Genomic DNA, 22,654 nt, shown 5'->3' on the forward strand with positions numbered 1-22,654 from the left:
CGACTTTCTACAGTCCTTTAAAACATAAGTTACAAACATGCATCAGAACCCACAGGTTCAGTATGTGCACACGCACACTCACACACACCTGCAGTTCTTTTCTTGCCCCAAAAGCAGCACAGTCAGCCAGGGTCATATGTTAGGAGAGACAGGCTGACCTTCAGAGCCAATGGACTGCTAGGACACAGTGGGATGCAGGGAGGGATAAAAAGAGTTTGGGTGTCATAGGTTATAAAGAAGTTAAATGTTGAACAGTACTTGTGAGGGCAAGTTTTACACTATAGCAATCATCAACACCAGAAACAAATTAATAAACTGTTGATTTTCTATAAACTGAGCAACAGGAGAAGTTGACTGGGGTTTCCAGTTTGCAGTGAGCAAAGAAATGCTGTCAGCTTTTAGAGAAAAAATGGCTGGCTGACTGCTTATCCGCTGCTAAATTATATATATATTTCCTGCCCAAATATGCAACACTGTTACCTTTGTGTCATTTTTAGTAGTACTTTTTACAATAAAAATGTCTGATAACCAAAACCCCAATCAGAGCCCCAATATATTATTGCCATGCCCTCTGTGCAGACCTTTTACGTTTCAGTCAACCCTGAGGAAAATTACAATATACTGAACACTAATGTAATGAATAAATGAATTACACTCAGATTAAATCTGATGGTAAAATTATATAATTCATTGACGGAAATGTCACATTCAAAGTAATTGCTTTAATCCGTTATATGCAGTCATAGTACCGTATCACTCCCAAGATAAGCATACAATACAGTACATATCTCTCTTCTATATACTGTGATGATGACCTGTCAAACTGCGCTGACTTACTTTAAACTGGCACCGTCGCTGTTTTTTTGCCTCCATTGCCAATGTGACAGTCCAAGGTTTCAGGTCAGATCATTAAGGTGTCTGACCCCAACAGCCTGGAGCCAGATTGCTTTGCACCTGCCCATAACTCACAGAAACCACGTTAACAACACCTTAGAGCAAAGTGACAGTCCATATAGAAATCCTCTCCAGTTATGATATGATAATGTTTACTCAGATTAGCAGAAAAGTTAACATCATATTCTTCAATAACAGCTTCTTCTGTATACTTCATAGTACCTTACCTCTCCGTTCTTATAATAATTATAAGAATGGAGAGGTAAGGTACTATGAATTATACAGAAGAAGCTGTTAAAGGAGGTGAGTATGGGTCAGCTTGTAGCACAGTCTTTAAAAGATACGTACTACACTCACATCTTCCATTATTCACACACCAATCATGTCTAGGACTGCTGTGTCAATATTTATGCAGTTGTGACCTTCCACTCTGTGGCCTCATGATCCTTTTCAGCATGTATACTGGCTGGCTGTCCAACACCGGATAAATTACATTTGATCTGTTCTCTCTCTCTCTCTCTCTCTCTTTCCCTCATCCCCAAAAAGTGATTTCCAGAGAGGACATGTGAATACCAGCTAAAGGCAGAGACACAGTGGACTGATGCTGCCCTGAGAGAACCAATGGATCCTGCGAGCAGCAGGGGCCAAAAAACAAGATGCAGAGTAAGGGTATTTGTTATTGTGTGTGTTTTTCTGTGCATACACATACTGTACTGCATGCATATAAAAGTACAGCAGGGTTAAAAACATTAGTGAAGTGTTGGGCCACTACAGGCCTCCAGAACGGCGTCAATGCTCCTTAGCACACAAGAGTGGAGAGATGAACACCTTCCGAAAAGGTATTCTCTCATTTGGTGATTAGATGATGGTGGGGGAGAGTGCTGTCCAACATGGTGGTCCAAAATCTCCCATAGGAGATCTGGTGACTGCAACGGCCACAGCTTATGATTCACATTATTTTTATACTCATCAAACCATTCAGGGACCCATCATGCCCTGTATGGAAGCACCTCTTTATGTTTCTCTAAGCATTTATTCAGGTTATTCAGGAATCAGTGTTTTTCAATCAAACCCTTGCTTTGCAAATATTGTAAGAAAGAGGCAACAACTTTACATCAACAACATTTTAATGCTGCGTTCTATTTTACATTTAGTACTCCAGGTCCTTATTTAAAAAATTATATATTTTTAACACCTACTTTCAAATGTATCTGGCCTTTCACCACCACTGACATGACTCAAGTCAAGGCAGCAGCACAAATTTCCCCAAGGGGCTTTACAATCTGTACAGCATATGACACGCTCTATCCCCTATAGGCCTAGCAAGCACTGCCAGCTCTATTTCTGGCTTACCATAATTTACATAACTCTGGCATCAACACTATGCTTGTAATATTCCTTATTTACTCCAACAAAACCTTTTCGTGGACAATGACGCAATTTTAAATACGCTCAAATTCCACAAGCCACCATTTATGTCACAACTTGGTTACAGTATGTATTTCCAAGGAGCTGTTGTTACGAGGGCCTTTAGACAGGCACATTGATGTATAACTATTTAACAGCTACGGGAAAAAACCTGGTACTTTAAATTAATTATTTATTATTCTTTCAAAACTCATTACATTACAGTCTAGATTAATTCCCACTGAAATCATAGGAAGCTCGTCAGTACATCTTGGGGGTTAATGCTATATGCACCTGGCACCACTTTAGGATAAGCCTGAAGTCAAGAGCACAAACCTTTTCAATATTATTCAATATAAGGCACCTGTTACTTGTTTAAAAGTTAAAGCATTGACACACAGGTTCAGCCGTTGCAGAAGAGGGGATGTGTACCCATTTAACAGCTCAAGTGAAGTTAGAGAAGGGGCTCCAGTGCATGGGTGCCTCAGGAGACACAGGTTGACAGGAAATAATGAATCAGGAAGAACCCTCTGGAGGTTCAGGAGATGAGGGGAAAGACAGAAAGAATGATGAGGGAAAGATGGAGTGAGATTAGGGGAAAGAAGAGGTGAGAGGAGGGGAGAGATGAGGAAAAAATGGCTTAGGGCTGTTAATGTAAAAAAAATCCATCTGACATTTGTGTTGCATGTTAATCTTTTTTTTTTTTCTTAATTTGTGTGTGTGTGTGTGTGTGTGTGTGTGTGTGTGTTGCTACTCTTCAAGTGAGCTTTGTGTACATCACCAGTGGCAGATCAGCTATCATATACACATGGTCCCTTGGGGAAGAAAGGCATAATACCTTTAAGTGACAGACAAGTGTCATATCAACATCAGACTGAAGGGAGGGATAAACATCTATACATCTATTTTCAGGCATCATTTGAGGTGAGTTTTACACAGTAATTTCTTCCCCGGAGGAGTTTTGTAACAGCTAGTGAGAAGAAGAGGCAGCACTCTCAGATACATGCATAATATTGAATCAGACAAATGGCCAATAAAATGATTGCATCTGTCAGTGCCACATTATAAATTCAGACAGTTTACATACAGAGATGATCATCAGGAACATCAGAAAAAAAAATAGATGGGAGACATTCTCCGGCAACAAAGTCCCTTTCCCCTTATTTTTTATTGAAGAGAAAATATGAATGTGTTCCTGTATTTGCAGAGAAATGGGAGATAAATTATGTTTCAGGAAAATGAATTAGAAGAGAGTGTCTTGTTGAGAAATGGCTCTGTCAGAAAGAGAAGGCACAACAATAGCGATAATAAAGTAAAATAATCTCAACAGCCTGGATAGTTGCAACAAACGCAACAACAGCAAACAGGATGGATACAATGAGACCTGGTTAATTCCAATAACTTGATAATGAAGCTACCAGTCTTCCCTTTGTATCTATTTTTAAGTTAATCATTATTACAAGTGCACTGTGTATTGACAGATGAGACAACAAGTAATGAGCTAAACATTGGCAACCCTAGTGATGAAAGGTTGAGATAACTTTTTGATTCTTATTTCATCCTGTATTATTAGATTATTAGTCTCGCACTGCCAGTGCTGACACAGTGCTGGAGTATGGTCTGGCTACATCGCTTGTCTAAAAAACGCTCCGGCTTGTTTGTATTTCTTTAAACCAATCACAACCGCCCTGGGTGGTGCGGATGCATGGACAGTGCCCAGAAGAAGCTATACCAAATATACATCTAAATTTATAATTCTAAGAAATTTATTTATTTTGGAACATGAAACTCATTGGACAAGAGGGAAGTGTTTTAAATTGAATCTGTGTTTTATGTTTGTTTGTTCATGCGTGTGTGTGATATGAGTATGTGGATTGTGTGTGTGAGCTCATCTGTATGTTTGCATGTGTGTGAGTAATGGTGTCTTTGTATTTCCCTTTTTTTCCCCAACACCACCCAGATGTGAAGTGCTGACGTCAGGTGGTCTTCGCTAATACATTCAGGCGTGCTGTTGTTTGAGTAGCCAGACAAACATGCTCATGCAAAGGTATGCCGATACTGGTTTACAAAAGACATACAGACCGAGTGCTGGCACTCTGGCCTCTGTCCTATTCCAGCTGGGATCTTATCAGTGTGTGTGGTGGGTGGTAATCAGAAGATATAATACATCAGGCAGCTGGCTGTTTAACCACAATGGAGCATCGCTGGTACAGCAACACTCTCAGCAGCCAGTGTGTCCTTGAAATAGGGAATGAGACTGAGGTGGACAAATTACAAGTCCAGCACCCAATAATGACGAGTTTGGCCAACCCTGAACACACTCAATCTGATCTCACTCTTTTTTTTCTTACCCTACCTCTAGTTTTATGTGTTGTTGTAAAATTTTATATCTTGCTATTTGTAAAGAAAAAGCAAATTGAAGACTACACCTCGGGCTATGGGAAATTGTGTGGGTGCTTTTTACTATTTTCAAAAAAATGTCAGACTAAACAATTAATGGATTCATCGATAACATAATTTAGAGGTTAACCAATAATTAAAATACTTTAGTTGTATCCTCATCATTTATTTAACACAGTTCTCGGTCATCCGTTACCATAAAAACCCTTTTTGGTTTGTGTATGTATTCTCTTAAAAAGGCTGTGTCAGAGGAATTCAATTATTTTGGCCCAAGTCCTTCAGGTACTAGAGTCCAACATAACCTCTAAAAAGAGAACAGCATCAACATGGTGACATTGTGCGGTGTGGGATTGTTGAATCTAAATTCTCTTATTCCATCTGCTACAGTGCCTCTCTCCAGGGGTCCACCACTACTCTGGTGCTGGCTGTCACTGCTCTGCTCCCTGCCTGCCTAAATGAACAGCGCTGCCTGTGTCTCAGGGTCACCTTCCCAAGCTACAAGCCTCTACTACCACTACCTTATTTCAGCTCTCTCTCCTTCTCTAGCAGTGCCTGTGCTTTCCTTTGTGTTTTTACTACCTGCGTTTTTCATCATGTCTTCACCGTCACACACGTTATCCCTCATATTCTTCCTCTCTGACAGGGGTCCATGTAAGCATTTAAGACGTGAAAGTCGGCTGCAGGAAACAGCATTACTTTCACTGGCTTTGTTATCAGACAACCAAAGCACTAATATTGCAAAGCACTGTTTGACTACATAGCCTTAGCCTAGCAAAGCAAAATGAACCCAGGCTATGGTAGCCTCTTGTTTCGTTGTTTCCTGGTATAAACAGTAAAATCATATTTTGCAACATTACAGCACTATCACAGTGCATGAATCAAGCAAGAATCCAGAGGTATTAGGAATTTCAAAGGTCTCAGAGAGTAATTTGACAAAGCTTTTGTAGCTGTGAACACAACAAAAAGCAGGTTATGGCAACGAGTGCAGACTAGTTCATAATGCTAAGCTAAAAGACTGCAGTTGGATGTTTTGATTCCTGTGCTGCCACAATCTCTCACCTGGTTGTGCGACAGCTTTGATAAAGCTCAATACAATACTTGAGCTACTTGTGGGTTCTTATGATTTAGTTCCCTAGCCAATTATGCAGTGGAGTTATGTTGTACTATAAACGAAAAGGCAACAAAGTAAACAGTCCTAGCTTGGACTTAAAAATCATCTAATGTGATTGTATCTTCACTTTTTATAATAATTAGATTTACATTGTTTTATTCAAAATGTAATGAAAGTTTGTAAGACTTCATTCACACTGCAGTTTTTTCAATTATTGGTGCTATTACTTTCATTTCAATAACTAATACTAAAGAAGTTCACACAGCATACTACAAATAATTAGACACATTTTCACCAAAATTGACCATAAGATCCAATTAAACTCCTAATTCCCAGTAATTACACTGGGTTTAGATTTTAATTTCTACCCAAGAGCCTTTTCATTGATCAATGGATCAATCCAGCAATTAATCACCTTATTAATTACATCAGGTGCTGATTGTCATCAGGTTAAAGGGCAAACCACAACGAGAGGCGAGACGATGTACACCCTGAATGTTGCTGTTAAAGCATCATTAATGCAGCTGTAGCCAAAGTCTTTTTGGTCAAGGTTTCCTTAAATTATCATACATATTGGTGTGTAGGGCTGGGACGGTTACCGCATCACCGCATTACCGCGGACACGTGACAGGTCTGAGCTTGTCACCACCATCACCACAAAAAACATTCAAGGTTTTCTAAACAAAACTTATCATCAAAAGATGGAGCAAATCCGAGCTTTCGCGAGTTGGGGAGCGCAATGTTCCATGACCCATAATAACATTCCATTCGTGTTGAGAATTAGGCCTATATATGCGAGAGTACCTGTGTAATGTCTTGTAATGGAGACATTTCTCTGATCTCAGCTGAAGTAGACACATTAACTAGCTTAACAAGCTGCAGTGTTTACCATTGCACATTAGCCTAGCAGCTAGCGGAGTTTCCTTCTGTTTATAGCTTTATCCCGATAAAAAGGTACGGTTGAATTTCAGCCTGCATGCACATTTTGTATCCTAAAACAGAGCGGCTTATATTGGTAGAGGGAGCAACAAGTTAGCGAACTGCCAAGTCGCCCTCTTTGCTCTCTGTCTGCTCAGCTACTAGACGGGCTGCACTCGGCATTGTCTGTAAACTATTTTATCAACGTGATATCATGACTTCGCATGAACCTAAAGCCAAGTGGCGTTTTATCTGTACGCATTTTGAGCTATCCGCGTGTATGCCTACGCTCTATACAGCGGACGGCAGTCTGCAACGTCATAGGACGGAGCAAACTACGTCAGCTCTGCAGTTTTGTTGGAGTCACAGTGAGTCACGGCAATGCCGTTAAGTGGTTTCAAGTGTGGTTACAGTTTTACAAAACTTTGCGCAGACACCATTCACTGTGATATGATATTAATGGCACAACAGTAGTTTCTATGCCCTGGGGACTGACTGACAGGCTGAGGTTGTAAGGCAAGGCATCTTTATTTCTACAGCACCTTTCAGCAACAAGGCAATTCAAAGTGCTTTACATGAAACATTAAAGAGCAATTAAAAACGGTCATGACGAAAATAAAATATTATAATATACAAATACAAGATCAAAAGTTACAGTGAGTAAGAAATTAATAATTATTCACTTTAATAGGTTGTAGGGATGGGTTTGGGAGGAGAGAGGGAGGGGTTTTATTTTTATTTATTTTTGTGTAAAATATTCAAAATAAATAACATAATCAGTCCCTCCAGAAAAACGTGATTATGCAATCGCATAATTCAATGCATAATCAGCCAAAGTCCGCATATTTATGCGGGGGCCGCATTTTTTCAAATACGTTGCACTTTCGCCGCAGAAATTGCCGATTTCCAGACAAAATATGCGGGGCTTGCATGATTTCATAATCCCCGCATTTTCGTTGCAAAAAAGTCACATATATCTTAACAGAAAGATGAAAAATGTTGCGTTTACTTCACACAAGAGCAGCCATTTACCCCTGTTGCCATGGGAACGTTATGAAGTGACATAATTACGCGTCGTGACCATCATCGAAATGCAGGGTGTTGGGGGAATCACTTTTTTTTTCTCTTTTTCATCAATTCCATTGCATGGAATATGCCGCATAACGTGCCGCAACGTGCCGCATAATCAAGGATTTTTGCCCGCAACAATCACAGAAAAATTTTTCTGAAAGGACTGCATCATGTTCTAAGGAAATATGTTTGGAATTATTTTTACAACTGAAATAATTTTTTTGTAATTACAGAGGGAAAGTAACGAAAAAAGTACCGTTGGGTACTGGGAACCGAATTTCAGGTACCGGTATCAGGACTAGGATTGGTTCAGATGCGAAAGGTACCTAACCCTACTTTTAACTCACTTTACATCGACTTTGCTATCTCTTTTTCCTCTCTCTTTTCCTTGTTACCATTCGCTCTCTTTGCGCGACCACACGGGCACTGATGTCACTCACTTAAGGCACCCTACCATTCTTGCTCTAATTTACGCTACTCTCGTAAGGGGGTTGCAGTTTACTGCGATACCGCGGGAATTTCTTGCTTTTCAACCGCGGTAAGAAAAAATCCATACCGTCCCAGCCCTATTGGTGTGTGTTTTCCGATAGGTGAAGAGGGTGTAATGCACTAACCACAACCACCACTGTTAAAGGTGCTCTAAGTGATGTGACGCGTTTTTTAGGTTACAACATTTTTTGTCACATACAGCAAACATCTCCTCACTATCCGCTAGCTGCCTGTCCCCTGAACACACTGTAAAAAACGCGGTCTCTGAAGACAGCTCAGGCTCCACAAACGGCAACAAAAACAAACTGCGCCAACCTGGGGCTTGTTGCACAAAACCAGGATAAGGGATTAAGCCTGGATATTCAAGTTATCCTGGATGAATTTAGCTTTGATTTGGTTGCACAAAAGCAGGTTGAATTAAACCCAGCCAAGTAACCATGGAGATTTATTCTTTGCAGCTAGCCTGCTCCAGAGCAGGCTAACAGCCAGGCTAAGATTAATAAGAGTGTGTTAAATCAGCTGCTGCTCTGATCCGAAATAAACATGTTTAACAGTTATTCCATTGTCTTCTGAATGTGTTCTGCTTTATTTTTATTACCGTGCATTACTTGTCACTATTGCTGTCACAAGTTTGATTTAAATCCTACTATTGCAGTTGTTTGGATGGTAAGAAAGGGTTGCACTGGCACCGGAGATAAAGTGGGACAATGCGGAGGAAATGGGCTTTTCCTCCGCTGCTTTGAAAAAAAAATTTGCCCCGTGCAACGTGGAAAAGTGGGGGGAGGCAGGGGGATCCTCCCACACCGTGCAGCGGACTCTAAAGGAGACTTTTAGCGTCAATAACGACGACAATGGCACCTGACCAAATGTCCGTATTTTACGAGATGGGAGTGAGAATGTGTTGGAATGCCACAAAGCTTCTTAATCTTTTTATGTTGGTGCTGTTACGCATCTTGAAGCTTGGGAGTGAGAAAAAAACATGAATAATAGACTATATTATTTTAAAGATATGCTTACAGTGTGTATTGAAGTCACTTATTTTTCTAGTTAAGAAATTAAGCCTAGTCCTTAGGGTAAATTTCCCGAGGAACAAGAATTCCCTCTGCTCACTTTTAAGGCAAAGTAAGCTAAATAATAATACATTTTATTTATATAGTGCTTTACAGGCTACTCAAAGAGACTTTACAGTAAAACCAGCACATTTAGCACATAAAAACAGATACAGCAATAAAACCAACACATAAAACAAGCATATGAAAAGCAATTAAAACAGAGTGTACAACGTTGTAAAAATGTGGAGTGACTAGTAGGCTCTAAGTAGATCTTTTTAAATCCTTACACATTCAGTCGGTCCCCTAATGTTTGTTGGGCTTTTTTCTCTCTGTCTGATAACAACAGCCGTAGTTCCCTTTTTGCATATTATATGTTTCACCTCCTCGTAATTTTCCATTAAAAGCTGCTGCTCAGCGGGTGAAACATATGCCACACTCGTCTTCTCCATTTCTGCATCAGTAAATCTGTGATCGATACCGTGGTCTATTTAAGAAAGCCGTGGACGTGCCCTTATCCCAGCTATGTACACCTGGCTTGACATAGCTTCACCTTCTCATCCTGGCTTGGCAAACGTGCAACCGATTAAGTAGATGAGTAGACCACAGTAAGTGAAGCTGTGCTTTTTCAGTTATCCTGGATTTCTTCATTCTACTTTTTTGCAACAGGCCCCTGCACAACGAACCATAACAAACAGTGTTCCAGTCAATAACTGACAAGAAGGAGTTGGTTGAGTCATGAATACGCATTGTGGAAGTAGCCTACGTGCTAATGCTGCTGCAGTGATGGCTCAACCAGCTCCTTCTTGTCTGTTATTGGCTGGAACACTGTTTGTTATGGTTCGTGGGGCAGGTTGGCACAGTTTGTTTTTGTTGCTGTTTGTGGAGCCTGGGCTGTTTTCAGAGACCGCGTTTTTTAACAGTGTGTTCAGGGGACAGGCAGCTAGCGGATAGTGAGGAGATGTTTGCTGTATGTGACAAAAAATGTTGTAGCCTAAAAAACGTGTCACATCACTTAGAGAACCTTTAAGTGCTTCAGTGAGGTCCGTTTCAGAAAGCAGGTTTAGTAAAAACTCTGAGTTTGTTAACCCTGAGATGAGGGAAACTCTGGGTTTTTTGTATCAGAAAGGGTGGTTAATCAAACCTGAGGGAGAGGGGTAACTCCAGCCCGTTTAGAAAGAGAGGTAACTTAACCTAACTAACTGAGCCTGTGAACCTAACCTGGTCGGGAGCAGGTTTTCTTCAAGAAACCTTGAGTTTGTCTCAGTCTCCTCCCTCTGACCTGCATGAATAAAAAAACAGTGTTGGTTTATTAACTGTGTTAGGCAGACTATAAAATGTTTTTTTTCTCAAAACATGGTATTTCCTTTTGTCGACAATCCCGTCAATGAAGAAGCTGTATTACTTCGTAGGGAGTTAAAACATACGTCGGTAGATGATATTGAGGGCCCAACTATAGATGCATTTTCATTTCAAGATAACTACCTATTTCAGCTATATCGTTTTTCTTCACAGTCCATCAGATATGTAGGTTTATATAACCTTATCCGTCTTCATATTACTAACGTCACCCATCATGGACATGCTCTTACAGTACATCCCAGCAGATTCTTTGTGTCACATTAAGTTTTTTTTGCAAACGGAAGTTTTCTTCATAACATTGGTGATGCGGAGAATATTAGTAAAGCCACTGTATGCAGGGCGGTCAGAAGAGTGTGACTCGCTCTGAAACGTTTTTTAAACATTTTTGTAGTGTTCCCTGGACACAAACCAGTGAGAGCTATTAAAAAGGAGTTCCACAGGATTGCAGGTGAATGATGTAAACCCTTTGAAATAAAAGTATGAATTATAATTCTGTTAATGATGGTGCTGCAACCTCAGAATGGGATTAGTAGGCCTAGGACTTTTTTCGCCTGCAGGATTGCACCTAAATGAAATTTATAGGTTTTATAGGTTCAATACCATTTCACCAGTAATATTAGGTGATTAAATATGAAATGAATATATTATAGTGGAACTTACACATAAACTCTAGCAGCATTTTTCTCCCGCACAAATTCTCGCTCTTTTGCAGCAGCAGCTGTGTTGCTTTTTTAACGAAATATATGTTCAGACTCGCTGTATGTGCGCATGAGTATTTCTGCCGACCAGTTTGTTTGTGGTTGTTGCCATGGTAAATCGTAGTATCATGGCTCCATTCATGCTGCCTTTTTATAGTGGTGGTGCACGCGCTTAACTCTGAGTGAACCGACACCGACTTGATTGAACCAACTCAAATCAGCTGTTCTGGAACTGAAAATTCAGAGTTTCCCATCTCAGGGTAATCAACTCAGAGTTCAGGGTTAGACCAGCGCCGGCCCGAGGTATAAGTGAACTAAGCGGCTGCTTGGGGCCCCCAGGCCACCAGGGGGCCCCCAATCGAGTGTTGTTTTGTCTCCTTAACATTCGCCGACGGTCCCATCTGGGCTCCCGTAGTTCAGAATGGGCCCAGGCCTCCCCCCGCGCGTTTGCCTTGGAGATACACAAACAACATGGCAGCGACAGCGGCTAATATTAGTTATTTTCTTAACTAGTCGTTTCATTACTTACTTAACCGTAATCTCCACCGAAATGACCGGCAGCACATGGTGCTCTTTACCCGGCTCAAAGTCACCTATTCTCGAATAATTGAACCACGAACTACCGCTGACCTGACGGAGCGAGTATTGGACGGAGCACCATGGAGCACCGTCAGCTGTTGAGACCCGGTGTTGAGGAACTCGGTTGCAGCTCAACACATCTACTAGAACGCACCATTAAGCCGCTGATACAACCGAGCTGTGACGGAGGTCTGTAGCGGCTTAAACAACTAGCAATCGCCGCTTTATAGCACGGAGCTCCTCTTCAATGTTTTTTTGTTTTTTTACCGCTAGTTACTACGAAGGAGCTTGCTACAGGTATGCTACACTCATGAGACCATGGCATGTTAATGTACGTTACTCAGCAACAGGTGAAAACAGGAGCAAGTCAAACTACTAAACAACTAAAGTCAAAATGAATTGAACTTTTACTGAGGAACGAGAAGTGAATTACCTGTATGTGTGAAAACAGCTTTATCTCACACATCCGTTTAGTTGTTGATAGCATAATTATATAATTTTTGAATATATAGCATGATATCATTTTGTCATTCTTTTACGGAGGGCGCCCCCCCCCCCCAGTACAATTGTTGGGAAAACACTCAAATGAATTTGCATAAAATTGGCATGAATAATCATAATGGTATACATGTCCCGTGTGTGTGTGTGTGTGTGTGTGTGTGTGTGTGATCTTGTCATTTATTTGTCATCTGCAGATTGATTTTAAGTAGGGGGGAAGAATCGATTTAAATCATGAATCAGATTTTTTGTGAAAAAAATCAGGGATTTTTTTTGAGGGCATATCGCCCAGCCCTACTTCCTACTAACACAGTGTATGTCTGGCAAACCCACAGCTGACAACCATGCAGCTAAACTAATTGATGTGGTTGCTAACTCTCCCAGAAGGGTGGACTTGGACTTAGTCGGCTGATTGTTAACGGTTAATAAGCGGTTAACATGGGCGGGCTATCGGTCAGGACAAAAAATCTAAATATGCATCCCTATCAGGATAATTAGAGAACATGAAGCCCTGTGGGATTGAACGTGTTGTTTGGCCCTGAAGCCCAAGTAGTTGTGTGAAGTCACTACCTTATTAAGTCAAAAAGCAAAAGGCTATGAATCTGAACAAATTTAGGTATTCCCCTTCTCAAGCTGACCATCCCAAAAATGCACCAGAATACAGGAAATCACATCTATCACATTCAAAATTTTCTGTGGGAGCACCCCCAGACCCCCCTACTCCTCACGGTTTGCACCCACTTTTGCACAAATAGAGTAGGGGGGGAGGGTCCTTATGCATCTGTGCCCAGGGGGACAGTAGTTCATACTCTGTCACTGTATTAATACATAACCTCACTGTATTAATTTATAATGTAACATTATAGCGTGACATTTGTGTCAATAATCGTCAAGCACAGGTGACTCCGCGTGGTGGGAGGGGGGGCCCCCAAATCAAATTCTGCTTAGGGCCCCCAAAAGGCTCGGGCCGGCGCTGGGTTAGACTCAGTTTGTTTAAAGGTCCCATGACATGGTGCTCTTTGGATGCTTTTATACAGACCTTAGTGGTCCCCTAATACTGCATCTGAAGTCTCTTTTGCGAAATTCAGCATTGGTGCAGAATTGCAGCCACTAGAGCCAGTCCCACAATGAGCTTTCCTTAGTATGTGCCATTTCTGTGTCTGTAGCTATTGAGGAGGAGAGGGGGGGGCAAGGTGGAGGGTGGGGGTTTGCTTTGCTTGTTTGAAAGCCATGATGTCTCTCTTGGGTTGGCCAAATTCTCTGGGCGGGCAAAGCAGAGAAAGGGGAGGTAACCTTGCTCCTTATGACCTCATAAGGAGCAAGATTCCAGATCAGCCCATCTGAGCTTTCATTTTCTTAAAGGCAGAGCAGGATACCCAGGGCTCGGTTTACACCTATCACCATTTCTAGCCACTGGGGGACCATAGGCAAGCTGGGGGAATGCATATTAATGTTAAAAAACCTCATAAAGTGAAATTTTCATGCCATGGGACCTTTAACCTCCGTCCTGAAACGGACACCTGGATACTCAGCCTGTGTCACTCACCAAAAATAAACAAGCTATTATTTTCATTTAATAGTTTAATTAGACATAATCTTTACCAACATATTCCAAAATGTACATTTCGGGTGCTGATAAACACTTTACCTATATAACATTTCAAGATGCACTGAACTATTGAAAAATGTCATATCAAGTATTGCATAAATGTACACCTGTCCTATGTGTATAGTATAATGATTGTTTAATATTTTGTGGTCTAAGCAACACAAATTGCTTTGAAATCCTTGCAAATGTAGAAACCTTTATGTTTTATGGTGTCTGACTTAAAAACAAACACGTTTACTTATTTTCACAGCTCCATACTCAATTAAATATGCAAAAACATACAGTATATGTAGTGTAGCCATTGGTGAATCTATATGCAAAACAAAAAAGGCCATAATTCTTTCTGAAACATTGGGAAAACCATTAGATTTCTGAGCTCTTTATCTACCTGTTATGTTTGCGCTGCAGGAAAAAATACTTTTACAGGTGCCATATCTCTCGCAGTGTGAACACTGCAACTATGGAGTATTCATCAGAGATAGAGCGGTGATACAGTAGTAAGGGCAAAACTGACAAAATTCCTCTGAGATAACATCCTATCCCATGATAGCACACAGTTCACCTTTTTTTCTCTCTCCTTCTCACCCTCAACCTCACACTGATGACTTGATAACACCAAGGCTGTATCATACAGGAGCATTACTCCTTCCACCCCTCCTTTCCTATGCCCCTTTTATGAAGACCTCATTGTTTATCACGCATAGACCCGAACAGCGTTCTCTTCCTCTGGGCAGCACTCATTGCTTGTGTAAGTGATATGGTTGTTGACTACTAATTGCATTAGCCCAGCGGGTTATTGAAGTTTTGCTCCACAACTTGTGGTCAGCGCAGAAAAAGAGAAATCCAGTAGGTTGAGCATCAGTGAATTCAGGCAGACAGGGCGGTGAGCTGTGTGACACAGCGCCTTTTCCATTAGTGTCAGCTACACAGGGAAATATGGAGGTCATTTAGCTCCAACAGAGGGACGGAGAGCCAGGATCTTAACATTGAAGGGTCGTGGTTAAGAGGCCCCCTGCTCTGCCGACTCTGGATGCTAGTTGTGATGATGAGTTTTTTTTTTCATTTAATTATTGTTGAATTACAAATTACAAAGGGGCCAGTTTACATAATGTCCCCCAGATCTCATCAAACCAGCACTGAGTGATGTGGCTTTACAATACATTACAGCAAAATATTTATTTTGAAAATCTATTGACTGTAAAGCTACCGGTTTCACCAAAGCAAAATAAATTGAGCATCAGGATGTGATCAGTCTGGTTGGGATGTTTGCAATTAGTTTTAATAATAACATTGGTGGGTGGCTAATTAAATTGTATGACTGCACAGGGAGGGGGCTGATTAAGAGGGGGATACAGAGGGCATGGAGATGACAGCAGGTCATTATTTAAGCGTGGGCACTAGCTAGATGTCTTAAAATGCAAATTGCAGTAAACAGGGGTACAAGCTTTAGGAAAGTATCTGACTTCAAATGTACAATTGGGAGTTAGTGATGCCTAAAGAGTTTAAAACCACATGTCCAGGCAATTGTTAAGCAATAGCAGCTACAGTATGCAGTGTATTTAACTGAGTATTTATTTTCATACTTTCTAGTCAAAATAACTGTCACTGGGTTATTTGAGGCAGGAGACCATTCATGCTAAAGGAAATAATATAAGTAAAGAACATAATTTATTTTGTACCTGACATATGAGAAGATGAATAGAAAACAATAATCAAAGGAGCAGAGACAAAGTAAAAGTGAAATTTGGGTTAAAGCTTTAGATCATAACTTTTTTATATTGTTGAACGTCCGTTACATTCAAGCCATTGCCAAACAAGCTAATATAAAGCTAATGAAGTCCGCACAACTCTCTCTGTATTTCTCAGTATGGCTGTGTTTAGAAAGATAACTACCTCTTCTGAAGAGTCCATGTTTTTTTAATCCTTTGTGTCCTCCTTGGTTACAAGCAAGGGGGTAAGCTTCGCTTCAGAACTCGAATCCCCTATGGCGCCATTTTGATGCTACAACAATATCACCTCTGTTAGCATTCCATTGACTGCCATTCATTTTGACGTCACTTTGACAGCGAATAACTTTACATCTGAAGCGTTTAAAGACTCTATTTGTCCATTGTTTTATGTCCATTGTATTTCTGAAGAAACACAACAATGTATAAAAGGCTCCATTACCTTGTACCTTACGTTATGGCTCCGTAGCAGACTTTTTTGTAGAAATAGGCTAACGATTGTGTCACATAGTAGAGGAATTACCGTATAGTACAGGAGAAGCTTGCAGGCAGTTTGGACTTACATGAGATGTTTAAGTTTAATAACTAACGTTAACTAGCATTTTAGTTAGCAATAATTAGCCTGTGCCCATGTTATCTCCTTACATATACCTACACTCTCCGTCTCTGCAAGATTGGGAATGATTGAGATTTCTCTTGGCACAGCTACCAGAAGACTTACAACTTTCAGACAGGTTGTTCACGTCACATTTACTTCGTCTCTCTCAGTTGGAGGCTGCGCAGTAACGCTCAGCGCTCACCGGAAAAGTGCTTCTAATATCCTTCACTGGTCTCCGTCCAGAGTCTCTTGGTCCATTCTTATATACTGTCTATGGTTACAAGCAACTGCGTAGAGGAGGGGTGGGGGTGTTACGCAATCATGGAAGGCTTGTATCATGTGCATGCGCCGACAGTTTTGTTGTCATTACTTAGAATTCCTCATGGGGTAGACAGAAACGATGCACTATAGCTTTAATAGTCAGTCCCTCCAGAAAAACGTGATTATGCGATTGCATAATTCAATGCATAATCAGCCAAAGTCTGCATATTTATGTAGGGGCCGCATTTTTTCAAATACGGCACACTTTCGCCACATAAATTGCCGATTTCCGTGCAAAATATGCAGGGCTTGCATGATTTCATAATCCCCGCATTTTCGTTGCAAAAAAGTCACATATCTTAGCAGAAAGTTGAAAAATGTTGCGTTTACTTCACACAAGAGCAGCCATTTTCCCCTGTTGCCATGGGAACGTTAATTACGCGATGTGAACATCATCGAAAAGCAGGGTGTTGGGGGAATCACTTTTTTTTCTCTTTTTCATCAAACCGCAGTTTTTGCAAGTTCCCGCAATTTCATTGCATAAAATTGCATAAATATCCCGCATATTCCATCACATTTTTTAAGAAAACATGCCGCATAATCAACAATTATTGCCCACAACAATCACAAAAAAACTCTGCATTTTTCTGGAAGGACTGAATAGTGTGGAATAGGATTGAAGATAAAAGAAAAGGGGTCAGTTTACAATGCTACTAAACGCTAATAAAACGTGTCGTACTAGAGAAGGACTGCAAATCATTGTACCTGTACTGGGATTGAGTTTTGATAAATATATTTCTGACTATTTTTAATAGTACTGTACATCTGTGTTGTCAATGTTAAAAATGAACATAAGGCTTTCTAGGGAAAAGGAGACAGGTTACTTGGAATATGATCTCAGGTATGAATGTGAGACAGAAGATTAGAGGGAAAGGGATATTATCTTTCCTTTTACTGGACTCACTGCAGAAGAGTCTGAGTCAGGGTGCTGAGGCAATTCCAATTTGTCGCGAGGGTGTCGTTCGTTGGTCACAGGGAGTTAATGAGGCGAGGCCCAAAGTTCTCAGTCATCCTGCCACCACTGCCGATCCCAGACCTGATTACTGTAATGAAATGGTCAGGAGACTGTTAATCAAACGCCACTATATATCCACATACTGTATGCACACACACACACACACATGCACAGATTGAATCTCGGGCACACAAATAAGACAAACACGTACAAAAAAATTGGCACACGAGTGATAGAGATCATAAGTAACAAAAAATAACACTAAGGAGACACACACACACACACATCCATGGATTGTTCCACACATTCTTCTAGGCCGATTACCACTAGTAAATCCACTAGGCTATGACATTTATTTTTATGGCGTGCAGGAAATTGTTGGAATACTACACAACCTCCCACTGCAGTCGGGATTCCCATGCTGCCAAAGTCCCTGAGCTGGTGGTTCAGCAGGTTACTAAAACGTAAGACATATTTTTTTTTTGTGTTCATGTGACTTTTGTTCCCAAGTCATGGTTTACAGTGGTGACACTCAACTTACAGCCCTCAGACCAAATGCTGGGTGTCCTGCCGACCCTTTGCTAATTTACACTGAAAATAAATTGATTCACACTGGAAAACATTTTTTGTAAATAATTTTGTTGTGTAAATAAGGTGCCGCAGTGAAATTTAAAAAAGACAGTGAAAAGAAAGAAGTGCCAGGGGAGGACAGCTAACATTGAAAGGTTAAAAACAGGCAGTTCAATGAAAAATGGACAGACAAATTTCCCTTTATTTGTTTTATTAATTGGCAGGGGCGTAGCACGCATTCTCTATGGGCCCCTCCCCAAATCTACAGCTATTCATTCTAGCATCTTTTTGGGCCCTCCTCACATGAGAGCCCTGGGTACTCAGTCCCATCCCCTGCCCCCCCCCCCAGTCGGACACCCCTGTTAACTGGCCCCTGGTGATATCGGGTGATGATTCATTTGAAACATGTAGGCTGAAATATCCAACCTATCACCTGGCCGCCTGTCATTTTGCAAAAGTGGCCCCTGACCAAAGCAAGTTGAGTATCCTTGGTTTACAGCATGTAATTGGATAATGTGGACCTAAAAAAACAAAGTAAACTTTTCCACTTTTATTTGGACAAAGAAAAATCATTTTGTGTAGTCACACCCTCTTTTAAAAAAGAGACAGCCATGTTATCTCCCAAAGGGCATGTTTAGTATAATCAGCAGTCCTTGAGTTGTAGGTTTACGATATAAACTTTCTTCTTTATTTTGCCTGGCTGGTAGAGGCTTTTCAGTTAACTCAGAGACCTAGGTGTATTCTGTGCTCATGTGTAGCAGCACTGGAGTTGTGTGTGAGTGTGTGAGAGAGAGAACCCATGCCTGTTTTTATACTTTTCTTTAGGTGAGAACTGTTAAACCGACTAACTGCATATTTGTTTCTTTTTAGACCCCAACCTCAACCTTTTTGATGAACTAGGCTGACCAGTTGCAGTCAGCCTGGGCTTGAACCACCAATGCTAACTTGAGGTAAGCCCCAAACAGCCAGCCAAACTGCAATTGCATACACATGCCCACACTGCAGAGTGACACTATCAAAGAGTCATTTTAGTTACACAAATGGCCTTGATCAGATTTGATTCACGAACCGTCCACCTTTGTCAAATTTTGATCCAAATATTGCTAAATCCTTATGAGTGCGCAGAAATAGGCCTACATGAAATCACTTTTTTTCCTACTGATTCCTGCCTACTTTACATCAGTGAGAAGAACACAGATATAACAAAACAATACAATACAGAAATCCAGCTTTGGCAAATTGCATCTTAATGTAAGATTCAATTGCTCATTAGAAGCTGATTGAGAAAATAGTGGTCCTTAAAGTGATGGTTCGGAGTAATTTCACCCTAGGGTCCTTTGCACCATGACCTCGAGCCAAACACCCCCCCCAGAAGCTTTTTTCACCTGGGTCGAACATTGGGAGCGTTAGCGTTAGCGTAGCGTAGCGTTATCAGCTGAATAGCTTAGCGCAGAGGCTAATGGATCCGAAGTGTCTCTTAACATTACCCCACTAATAATGCCCGAAATGATACCAAACGTCTACAGTAGTACAAATAGGTTATGCTCTCATAAAACGATGGATTGTAAAATTTGTAAGTACACCAGAAGTTTATGTAAATAACACTTGCCTGCTGGCTTCTGCTCTCTGCTGCTGCTGCTGCTGTTACTACCGGACAGTAAGAGTGCTTGGGACATCTACAAATTACAACACGAAAAGAATGCAACAAAAATATTTATTAATTTAATGATTAAATAAGGTAATGTCTCCAAACTTACCTCAATTATTACTTGTCTCCTGCTAGTTATACTACAGCACTTACTTTAAAAAATAAGTTAAATTAAAAATATTTTTGTTGCATCTCTTTCGTGTTGTAATTTGTAGATGTCCCTAAGCACTCGTCTCACAGCAGCAACAACAACAGCAGAGAGCAGAAGCCAGCAGGCAAGTGTTATTTACATAACCTTCTGGTGTACTTACAAACTTTACAATCCATCGTTTTATGAGTGCATAACCTATATATACTAGTGTAGACCTTTGGTATCATTTCGGGCATTATTAGTGGGGTAATGTTAAGAGACCGGATCCATTAGCCCGCGCTAAGCTATTCAGCGTGCTAACGCTACTCACGCTAACTCTCCAATGTTAGACCGGGTAAAAACGCACTGTGAAAAAGGGGTGTTGGCTCGAGGTCATGCTGCAAAGGACCCTAGGGTGAAATTACTCCGAACCATCACTTTAAGTCTACACAAGGTCATGAGATATGTTTATATGGTTTATTGTCCTTTTTGTTGGGTCAAAGGTTTACAGTCTCTGCCGCTCCTTTAACAGGAGGACGGTCAGACGAATGGAGCCTAATTTTTACCTGCATAGTTAGGCCTTCTGTAACATATTCTGCACAAAAAGAGAGGAATTGACCTATGTACAGGGCAGACTGTTGGTCCGTCTGCCGCTTTGCTGCTCCCACAGAGAGCATAGTTATTTTTCACTGAATTATCTCCCCTTAATGACCAAGGGATTCTAATTAAAGGCGTGATTAGGGATCGTTCTTAAGCACCTTATTGGAAATTAAGTACAATCCATTCTGCCTGACAGCAAGTTTCTTGAGATACACTTTTGCTGATCACCACGTGAACAGCAGGGGGGGAGATGCTAAGTCTTGCTTTTTTGTTTACACAGGAAAAACAGGCCAGGCATGTGGCCAGTTTTTATCCAGTGAAATATTGTTGGTTGTGTATCTTCAGATAAATGAAACCCCCTCCTCCCCTTCCACCAGAACTATTGAATGGATTATAATGCCTTGTTCACTCTTAGTTTTCTTAATTTTCTCTATCCTCAATGAATAAGGTTTATGCTTCACGTCTCCAGTTTTTGAAAAACTCAGGAGCAGCACAACTCATATTCACATACGTGAAGAAGGTTTAGGAGACTTTGATGACTTACACAGAAATATTGAACTTGATGGAGGAGAATTTAGGAAAACAGTACAGTTTAACCACAAAGTGTTATCGTGTAGTGCCATCCCAACCTTGGCATTCGTGTCTTCCTGAAGGTGTATTTAAACTCATGCTGGAGGTGTTAAGTTTAGCTGAACCTTCAATGTAAACAAAGATATTGCAGGCGCCGTAAACACATATGCTTACCTTAATCAGGAACCCAAACACCTCACAACAGAGTTAAGACACTGTTGGCTAGACCATACTGCAGTAGATGCTATCCTTAGGTTTGTGCATATGAATGTGAGTATGTGTTATGTGTTAACTTCCTCCCCTGACGTTGGTGGGATGGGAGCGCTTGAGGCAGCACTGTCTTATCATACTGATACTGTTATGTCGCCCGTCTTCTATGGAGACATATGGCGCTTTTCCATTACATGGTACCTGCTCGTCTCGCCTCGACTCTACTCACCTTTTTTGGTTTTCCATTACGAAAAAAAGTACCTGGTACCTGCTAACAGGTACTTTTTTTAATACCACCTCAGTCCAGGTTCAAAGCGAGCTGAGGCGATACCAAAAGGTGACGTGAAAGCGGCAGAGGGGGGTGTCCTGAACAAACCCGCCATTTTTAAATAGTTTAGCCAGCTGTGTTTTTGTTTTGCTGCCTTCAGTCTTCATTTGAAACAAAATGTGTCTTCTGGCTGTGGCAACAACAACACACCTTTGACATTCTGTGTGTGTGCCGCGTTAGGTCACGGCAGTTTACTGCGGCGCCGCTATGAGGACCAACCACGCTGAGGCGGTACTAAAATCTGCAATGGAAAACGGACACAGTACGTTGAGTCAAGGCGAGTAGAGTCGAGGCGAGTTGAGCAGGTACCATGTAATGGAAAAACGCCAATAGAGTTGAACTGGGTATGACCTACTGCTGTCAAATTGCACACTGACCTGATTGGGATCTGGGGTACCACTATCACAAAGCATGAGTTCTTAAGATGGCATTTCCATCACATCTCCCATCTAAGTTAATCCATAAGTGAGATCCTCCAGGGTGCACAAGGCGCAGTCGGAGCAGTCCTTTATTTTCAAGGTGCATGTTGAAGGTGTTCAGCTTAGCGTCTTCTTTAAATCTTAAAGATCATTTATCCCAATCTGGTACATCAAGTCCAATCAGAACAGTGAACAAAACAGCTGAGGTATTGTTAAGAACAGAACATTTAATATTTATATTGTAATCAAACTATGATGAAGATGACATGTGACGCTTATTGTATGAGGTTTTTGGATTTCCTTCCTAATTTATGTAGTTACATACAGTACAGGACAAAGTTAGATACTGAAAAAAAGAATATACTTTGGAAGTTTCATATACAGCACATTTATTTATTTTTTAAATAAGTTCTGGATATCATTCAATTGGAAGACTAGGCTTACTTTAAAAACACAACTTTGCATTTTTTATGAATTTGTCCTCTGGCTACTG

General features: G+C 40.9%; 1 long non-coding RNA gene across 3 annotated transcripts in view; it reads left to right on the forward strand.

Moving 5' to 3' along the window:
- Positions 1-22,654, forward strand: part of LOC120556826 — a 47,916-nt gene that overhangs the window by 19,384 nt on the left and 5,878 nt on the right. For all 3 annotated transcript variants that reach the window (XR_005638895.1, XR_005638894.1, XR_005638896.1), the window contains exons 3-6: positions 1,441-1,557; positions 3,064-3,225; positions 4,262-4,348; positions 19,127-19,206. This is a non-coding gene — a long non-coding RNA (uncharacterized LOC120556826). The remainder of the gene's footprint in view (positions 1-1,440; positions 1,558-3,063; positions 3,226-4,261; positions 4,349-19,126; positions 19,207-22,654) is intronic.

Source organism: Perca fluviatilis, chromosome 4, assembly GCF_010015445.1.
Source record: "Perca fluviatilis chromosome 4, GENO_Pfluv_1.0, whole genome shotgun sequence".
Taxonomy (NCBI): domain Eukaryota; kingdom Metazoa; phylum Chordata; class Actinopteri; order Perciformes; family Percidae; genus Perca; species Perca fluviatilis.